The following is a 9,077-nucleotide window of genomic DNA, read 5'->3' as shown; positions in this document are numbered from 1 at the left end:
ATGAGTTAAGACAAATCAGCTTGAGGCTGTTGTAAACACTTGTTTCACCATTCTGGAGGAAATTTCAGCTCGCAAGAGTATTATTTCTACGTGTTTTCTGGCAAAACAAACTCATCAAAATAAATGAAATTATTGTCATCCGCAACTAATTATCAAATGGCCCATGAACATGGCAAAAGAAACTGAACTAACTCGCTAAAACTGAGTTAGCTCGGAATTAAATAAAATTGACTTGAAAACGGAAAAATAAAAAAAAATGCAGTTGCAAATAAACCATTAAACTGAGTCCAAGTGCATAAATTGAAACCCCTATGCTGCAAGGCATCTCTAAATAGACCCAAAAGTGAAACTAGCCCTTTAAAGAACAATCATAATAGACAGTCTTAGCGCAAGGGGAAAGCGGGGGTGTCTTCCTGACTCACTGGAAGCCTGAAAACATACAATAGAAGGACACTCACTGCTTTTCACGATTTTCCCACATAAATTGATGCACGGGCACTTCAACATAAAACTTCTATTGCACTGCATTCTAAGGCACAATATTTCTAGAATAGAATAGAATAGAATATACCTTTATTGTCATTGTTACAAAATGGGTTAACATATTGTGACAACGAAATTGGGCATGACACTCCAGTTTCACACGTTCACAGTGAGGTAAAAAAAAACAAGAAGATAAATGAACAGAGAAGATAAGGTTATAAAACAAGGAGGATAGAATAGAATAGAATAGAATATACCTTTATTGTCATTGTTACAACATGGGATATATTGTGACAACGAAATTGGACGTGTCACTCCAGTTCCAAATTTTACAGTGAGGATAAGGAAAACAAAGAGATAAAGGAACAAAGAAGATGTTTTAACTGTCTTTGTTGTATAGGCTTTGTTTCCTCCGGAGGGGGGCTGTATGAGGGGGTGAGGGACAGACAGAGATGGGCGGATCCAACTAGATGTTTGATCTTACTGTACACACAGTCCAGTGCAGTTTGGTATCGTAAGGTTTGTGCAATATGCATTTGGTGCAAAAAAATAGTCATCATAGTGCAAACAATTGTCAACATTGTGCAAGGTGAGCACTATGAAAACAAAAGTCCCTCACCATGCTCAAAATCGTCTACATCAAGAAGCCTATTTTTGGTCATTTATTTTCCTCGTGCCTGCCCGTCTCTGACCACAGTGACCGGAAACCGAAACCTAACATGAGGCTTCTTCCTGTCTGACTTTTTCTTTCACATTGGCACTTGCATCTTGAGGAGCAGGTGCACATGGACATACGCCCACACACCCACACACAGCTCTCTTAGACGTTTCCTGTCCTAGTTAAAAGAGCGACAGAGGAAGCTTTCAACTTTGCAAAGACGCATTCACAAATGAACAAATACAGAAGTCGTGCAACGTGCCAAAATCAGCGCTTAAAATGATGCTAATGTGCCCGCTGTGTGCCGAGGCGTTTCCATCCTAATGAGAAGGCCGAGCAGGAAGTGTTGCTGACTGAACATTGTGTGTTCGGGTCCATGTGGACTGTTGATTCATATCGTCTGAGTCAGCGTTTGGGCACCCGCAGCTTTTATGTTCTGTGAATCGTTGGTGATTAGCAAGAACTTGCTTTTTTGTGAGTTCAGTGAGATCACCAGATGACCAGAAGTATATGTTCCCACCCATTTTAGGCTTAAATATCTCACCTTTGACCATAACAAGGACAAGGGATTTAACAATATCCACATTTCATTATACAATAAGCATCACATTACAGTGGAACCAGGGTTTTCGAACGCCTCTCAGTTCAAACAAATCAGAGTCCGACCAAAAATTTCGAGAAATTCTTGCTTCGCTGTTCGGTCAAAAAATCGGAGTTCGAACGCCGGTACTGCGTGAGTGCGTACGCTAGGGTGCCATGCTGAGCGGCGTACGGATGTAGATCGCTCTTTTCCTGATCGACTATTATCGCGTGCGGACGTGCTTCCTTTTACTTTTTATATTGGTGTACCGAGTCTTTTAGCCCCTAATTATGCCTCCGAAAAAAGTCAGTGCAAGCAGCAAAGTTGCTACAGGTGAAAAAAGAAGAGTAGTGCGTACAACTATTGCATTTAAGAAAGAAATAATAGCAAAATATCAAGGAGGTGTGCGAGTGTCTGATCTTGCCAGGGAATACCCCACCGTCCACCTGCGCCTTCTGCTGACCACCACAAAGGTAAGAAATCCTATTTATAATTATTTTCTTTATCCTTTTTTTTATTTTTACACGTTCGTGTTAGCGTAATCTTTCGTACGGAAGATTACGATAACGCAAACGTACGATTAGCCTGGGTTAGCTTTATGTTTACGTTAAACATTCAAGGTAAACATTCAGGGTGTTGGAACGGAGCCCAACATTCAGAGTGTTGGAACGGAGCCCCCTTTCCAATGAACCGCTCACCACTTGTTGTGGAGACCCGGGTGCTAAATGACTTGTAAACGAGCTGATTTTTTATTTTTACACGTTCATGTTAGCGTAATCTTTCGTACGGAAGATTACGATAACGCGAACGTACGATTAGCCCGGGTTAGCTTGATGTTTACGTTAAACATTCAAGGTAAACATTCAGGGTGTTGGAACGGATTAAAACGATTTACATTATTTTTAATGGGAAAAATGATTCCGGTGATCGAACAAATCGGTTTTGCAACAGGGTTCTGGAACGTATTATGGTCGAGAACCGAGGTTCCACTGTACTTTGTTACTCTATGCTGCTACTCCTAGCTTGTGTCATCATTGCAGCCTCTGTCATCTCATTCACGAAGCGCATGCAAGTACATGCATTTCTTAAACGCACTCTAATCAACTCTTCTTTTTTTAACTTTCTTGGGGTTTGGGTTGGCGTTTTGACTCAGGCCTTTTCTTCTTCTTCTTCTTTTCCCTTGCTTTATCCCTGATTCATCAGGGTTCATATCCTGTACACACATGTGCGACTATGGACAGTGAAGGATGCGACAATAGTTCTACCCAACAGATGCGTCACAACACCCATTGTTGGGACTCATTAAGTAACCAAACCACCCCAATCCAACAACTAATGCCAAGCTGGGAAGCAATGGGTACGAATGTTATAAGTCTTAGGTATGACTCGGCCAAGGTTTGATTCAGCAACTTCCCAGACTAAGGTTTAAGGCAGACATTTTTTTTTACTTTCACAAATTTTATGCTACACTGACAAATAGGAAAAAATAAAAACTGTGAGGACGAGTATGTCACTCTCCAGCACTCCAATCACCTGCCATTCCTCCTACCTAATGTGTTCTACCCTGAAAAGCTCTGCTAAAAGTAAGATGATATCAAATTGGGCAGTAGAAAATATCGTATAAGGGCTCTTTGAAGTCAGTTGGGCTTGTTTAAGCATACTTAACAGAGAAAGATTTCACTTTAATCTTTTTAAGGAAACCTTAAATGATTAACTTCAGGAGGTCAGTAAAAGTTGCATGAAAGAAAGTTTTCCCTAAATAATTTCGGGGAAAAAAATTATATAGGTAAAAATGTTATTGTATGTTTTTTAATTGTCTTATCAATGTCATACCCATTAATTGAGGTCATAAAGACCTGCCTTTATTAAATACGAGAATGGGCTACAAGTGCATAAATGGAAAACAATCTGGCTTTTGGGCGTCTTACATTGTTACAATGTCAAAAGATGCTAACGTTCCACCGGATGCTAACGTTAGCATAGCGCTAAATCTCCTGCCCACTGCTATCAATAAACAGCAGCTTGCACACCCCAACGGAGCTTTTATCGTCGCCGGCGACTTTAATCGGGCATGTTTAAGGACTGTACTTCCCAAATCCATTCAATACGTGGACTGAGCAATTAGGGAAAAAAACACTGGACCGTGTGTACAGTAAGATCAAACATCTAGTTGGATTCGCCCATCTCTGTCTGTCCCTCACCCCCTCATATACCCCCCCCTCCGGAGGAAAATAAAGCCTATACAACAAGGACAGTACAAACATCTTCTGGAGTGCCACGTCCAATTTCTTTGTCAGAATATATCCCATGTTGTAACAATGACAATAAAGGTATATTCTATTCTATTCTATTCTATTCTATTCTATGTCATCACATGCCCAATAAGGACCAGAGCAGAATCCTGAGAGAGCAAGACTGGCCCAGAAAGACAACGAGCAAAATACTTGATTCAGTCACAGTGCACCAATCACAAAACATCTCGAAAGGGTTTCGATATCTCATGTTTTTCAAACAACAAAAAACGTGGCCACAAAAAACCACAAAGCTCCCTGGAAACTGCCAATGATGCAGAACATATGCCCGTGTTTCTTAAAACCCTCCACTCTCAGTAGCCTAGATGGTAAGGCGCCCGCTTTGAGACTGGGAGGTTCGGGTTCGCGCCCCGGCCGAGTCATTCCTAAGACTTAAAAAGTGGTCGGCGGCGCCCTCTCTTGGCTGCGGCTGCATCGGGTCAGATGCAATCGACATTTCGTTCTGTGTACATTGTTACACAGAATGACAATACAAGGAAATTATTATTATTTATTATTATAAACTCATCACATGATTCGGCCCCTGTTTCCATGACAACATGTCCCCCCCTGCCAAATCGAAATGCTGTCCAACAGGACTTGGAGATGACATCATCTCACCCATACTGCTTGAAATGAGTCCACTGTCTCCATGACCAAAATAGATTTAGAAATGAGATGTCAAATCAATGGGTAGGACAGGATGCAGAACTGGTATGATTTGTGTGGTGGCTAAAATGAAATATGTCAATCCGATCTAAGCTGAATGCTCTAAAACTTGACACTAACGAACGCAATCAGTCTTATAATTGAATGATTTTCAATGAAAGATTATCTCCAGGATATTAAAGACACGGACATTCGTTTTTAACAGAAAATTGTGAATAACCAAGACATAGAAAAGACTCATTCATTAAAAATTCACTATAAGCTTTTCTGACCTTTATGGACAAGTCTGTGACCATTTTTGCATGATGTTTAAAATAAAGAGGACTCTTTGACTTCATTTTGAGATTCACTTCCTGTTCTTAAACATTCTTCTCCAATTTGAATTAATATGATGAATTTATGTAAAACACTAGCACCGACAAAACTCACAATCGTCAAGGATTAACCAGTCTAATGATTCCTCTATATTTCCCACTAATCAGTGTTCCATCAGTCTGGCTTTAACCGTGCCCTAAAATAAAAAAATCAATAAATGAAAGCAAGACCGGCTAAGTGGTACTTAAGAATAACTTAAGGACATGATGGGAATAAACAATAAATGCATTTTTAAATGTTCTTAATACAACAGGTAACGAGTGGTCGTCTCATGCTGCCTTAGAACGATGTATGGAAAGCAACTTTAGCCATTGTTATCAAACCGGTTTCAAAGTTTTCAGAAATTGGCGACGTCATTAATATGCACAAGGACCGGGTAGGCAAAGGATTTCTTCTACTAGTGTCATGATTACTGATGCGAGGAACCTGAGTCTGCTCCTTTGGCGCCAACTGCCTCGCACGCTGATTGGCTGTTTGTCTCTTTTCGTCTTCCTGTCACAAGTTGTCAGTCCGTCTGCAAACCTCAGCTCACGCTAGGCAAGCCTTTTCAACCCTGACTTTCTCCTGTCCTGATTCCTGTTTGATTCCCGGCTCCGACCCCTTTTCTGAACTTGACTACGTTTTTGCTCTCCCGTCCTGGCCATCGATCTGTTTTTCTCCGCTCTCGACACTGCCTTCGCTCGCCACGGAAATTCCACTTCTGTGTCTGGGTAACCTGCTCCCAACGATCAACGGATCCTGTATACTGCCCTTTCCCCTCTTTTTAATAAAACTAAGAGAAACACACGCAAGTGGGTCCTGTCTTTGTTCGGGTCCTGACAACTAGATTAACAGAGGATGCTGCACGACAATTGTTATTTCCAAACTTCCTAAAACTTGATAAATACACCACATGGTTTCACACATAATGTTTACAATTAAGTAGTAGCGGACGCGTTTTGACGTTTTTTTCCGTCTTTAACCGTCAAATTGTGATGATTATTTCCTCAAAGCTGAAGTGTTGGTGCTCATATGTGAGGTTCCATTTTTTCAATCAACTGTCAAATTTAATGCATGCCTTTAATGATCGTTTGTTACTGTTTCACCTTACTACTGAAGTTATATACTATTTTATACGCTGTTTTATTCCACTTATACTCAAAAATACTTGTCCTAAGTTTGACCTCAGCCTTGAGTGCAACTTTTTAGAAGGATGTCGTAAAACGTCTGTGCTTTGGAATGTTTTCTTGGGTTTCAGTCTGTGCAGATACAATGACCTATCACCCTTCTCCCATTCTTCAATCATGGTTGGGAAATTTGCATCGACGATGGCGCGGACCAATCAGCCAGAGGCTTGGTCATGGGGTGTGAACATTTCATCGGCATGTGTCATAAAAGTGGGCAACCCGGGAGCCCCCCTCGCTCTCATTATACACATGATTGTAAAATTGGCACAGGCACCTGTTTTGTTTCAACATGTGGACTATACTCGGCTCAATAATTTCTCCGACTTTTGGGCATGCTCCAACTGTAAGGGTTTAGACAAGACACGGTAAGTGTCTTCGGAGTCAGATTTCAGTTTAAGAAATGTTAAAACCATTCACAACACAGACAACAATTTTCAATGTTTTACAGTAACTTCTTTTCAAACAAACAACCACATTTTTATAGCATATAACATGTCATGCACTATGTTGGGTCTAAATAACATCAGAGTAACATAGGCTTTGTGCCCGATCAATAAAGAGCTATTTTTACAACAGTCCCCAATTACTTGTCCTGTCCTCGGGGACACGATAACACCAGTAATTGAAACCGTGGCCTTTTAAAACTACGGTGAACGTCGAACACATTATCAGACCCCTGCTTTGCAGGTTTGGGATAAAATTGCCGAAGAGGTCACAAGCAAACAACCCTTGACGTAGTCAAGTCGTCATATCGCCCGACAGCGCCGCATTCCCTTTATCTACTCACTGCCAAGTGCGGCGGGTGATTTGAGCAGATCACGACCCCTTTGAACTTTTGAGCCGAATACGTCATTAAAAAAAATGGCCGCAAAAGAATCCTGAACGTCCTGATTCCGCAGCTTTATGAGGAACACCTCCGCAAGATAGCAAAATCCAATAGAAAAGCAACATGTTGGTTTAACCTGCTGACTGCAAGCCCAATTGAAACGGATCTCTTCAACGGCACTCGATGGGTTAATGTCACGCTTCTGACAAGGGGAAGAAGGGCAGACGTGGACGCCAGTTTTGGGGAAGTTGTCGTCGCTCGACATGTTTTGCACACCGCGAGCTTGCGTCCTGTGAAACAGGAAGAGATGACTTGACATTTGAACCCAGAAAGGATGAGTGTTGTCATGTTTTGGACTTGCTACCTCGACATCTTTAGAGACAATTTGATCCCGATTTGATTGCTTATCTCTTCAGCGGAAGAATTGAAAGTCATCAACATATCTTAACATGGTCAAATGAATGCCATTAAGATCAGTTTCGGAACTGCAAAGCAATAGTTTGTCTTATCAGGGTTGGGTAGGGTTACTTTAACTGGATTACTTTCAATGACTTTTGGATGACTCCAATACCAAATATGCCAATAAAAGACAGAAGAAACTAAATATGAATAAGATGATGACTCACAACACGTGGTAAGCTTTCTCTCCTGGCTTTGATCTCTTTAATCTCCGGCAAAACGAACATAAAATGCGACAGAAACAAAATGAAAATAAATCCAAACAGCGTGCCAACATCATTTTTGCCGTTCCATGTATTCCATTACTCTCCAAGCCTGCACAAAATTTTGTCATTTTATTCATATTTACCGTAAATTCCGGACTATAAGCCGCTACTTTTTTCCCAAACTTTCAACCCTGCGGCTTATTCAGTGATGCGGCCAATTGATGTCATTTTTCTAACAGCCGCTAGCGGCGCTCGAATTCAAGGCACATGACGCGGGTTTGGGTTAATTTTACGATTACGTTACATGTTTTAATTTGGGCGCATGCGGCTTATATACAGGTGCGGCTTGTGTAAGTACAAAAGCGACTATCCTTTCAAAATGTGGTGGGTGCGGCTTATAATCAGGTGCGCTCTATTGTCCGGAATTTACGGTAGTTTCTTTTGTCTTTTATTAGCATATTTGGAATTGGAGTCATCCAAAAGTCATTGAAAGTAATCCAGTTCAAGTAACCCTACCCAACCCTGGTCGTGATAGTCAAAAGGTGCCTGATCAGTTGGCTAGTCTACAAAAAACGGACCACAATTGATTGGGAGAAAGATAAAACCAACGCTTTTGATCGATTTTCTGCCACGTCGTTCCATTAGATCCAGTTGCAACTCTGCATTGCTGCTCTGCCTTTTGACACTGTCCCGCTCGGCTTTTAGAGAAAGTAAAAGTGTATTAATGTGATGGTCTGACTGTCAAACGGAGTCCTCTCTCCTTTGCCTCCATTCACAAGCTCCACCCCTTTGGAGTCACACTGCGGACAGTGAACTGGAGCCCTTCCAAAAGCTGTTAAGTCGATTGCACTGCACAACTCTCTATTTTTCTGTCATGCACCCCCCGAACCCTCCCCTCCAAACTGTCTGCAAAAGTCGGTTGGAATAATCTTCTCCCCGAAGACGCTTGAACGCCTCCAACCCGTTGCACCTGAGAGTAAAAAAATTGTAAAATACTGCAGAATTTCTGCCAAGATGGCAAACGGCTCACCCGGTCAAGACTCACCCAGTTATGGTGGTTCCCCTTCTTATTGTTTGATATTCTGGATTCTTAAGAAAGCATTGATTTTGAAAAATCAGACGGCAAAGCTGAATCGCCTACTTGATTAAATGGTAAATGGTCTGCATTTCTATAGCGCATTTCAAGTCAATGAAGACCTCCCAAAACGCTTTACAACGTGCTTCACACTTACCCATTCACTCACACACTCACACACCAATAGGGAGTCAGCCATGCAAGACGCCGACCTTCTTATTGGGGGCATTAGGGACTCAGTGTCCTGCCCAAGGACACTTCGACATATAACACGGAGGAGCCGGGAATC

Source organism: Urocampus carinirostris, chromosome 17 (genome assembly GCF_059441175.1).
Source record: "Urocampus carinirostris isolate Australia breed hairy pipefish chromosome 17, RoL_Ucar_1.0, whole genome shotgun sequence".
Taxonomy (NCBI): Eukaryota; Metazoa; Chordata; class Actinopteri; order Syngnathiformes; family Syngnathidae; genus Urocampus; species Urocampus carinirostris.
Note: the sequence above shows the minus strand (reverse complement) of the source record.